A 764-nucleotide genomic window follows, 5' to 3' on the forward strand; every position below is an offset into this window, starting at 1 on the left:
AGGGGAGTGTTGGGCGAAGTTCCCCAAGTGCGGCCATGTTCCCTCCTACCCCTCCCTCTCCCTCCCAGGACACCAGTCTCCGACTGGGCCAGTCCCACCTCAGAGTTCAGAGGCCTCAAGTCCAAGGACAGAACTGCAAGAGTATGGACACAAAACACCGAACAAATTGGGGGTGGGCTCACGGCCAGTGTGGCGGGAGAGATGCTCCGGGGCCATTTCTGGCTTCTCAGCATCCAGGGTCTGGGCTCTGAGCAGCAGGGGGCGCTGGGGGGGCCTGGGGAGGGGGGCAGCCCGGTGCTGGGACACGCTTCACCCTCCTTCTCCCCAGCGTTGTGGAGGATAATAGGTACCGGGGTAGGGCTGTGGGCAGCAAGGGGTAGAGCTCAGGGGGAGGCCGGAGAGTGGACGGCAGTCTCATTAAAGCAAAGTTCTAGCTGCCTCGACTGCCTGTAGGGGGAGGGCCTCCAGGAAAGGGCCGGACCGGAGGGCCCAGCACCGAGCACAGCGCACTCAGCGCATCCTCCGACCGCGTCCCCACCCGCCCGCCTCTGGCACGCTGCAGCTGGGGACCCGGGTTTGTGCTTGATCAGGGCTTCGGAGGAGGGCGGTCGCAGAGGCACGGGTGGGGGGGGTGCTGTCCTGGAGGCGGCCGGTTCTGGGGTCCTCTGCAAAGCACCCACAGTCTCTGGAGAGCCAGAAGGTGGCATGCTCCCCCTTCCTCCCCCCCCCCCCCCCCCCCCCCCCCCCCCCCCCCCCCCCCCCCC

The sequence above is a fragment of the Phoca vitulina genome, unplaced genomic scaffold, assembly GCF_004348235.1.
Source record: "Phoca vitulina isolate PV1807 unplaced genomic scaffold, GSC_HSeal_1.0 scaffold34, whole genome shotgun sequence".
NCBI classification, from domain to species: domain Eukaryota; kingdom Metazoa; phylum Chordata; class Mammalia; order Carnivora; family Phocidae; genus Phoca; species Phoca vitulina.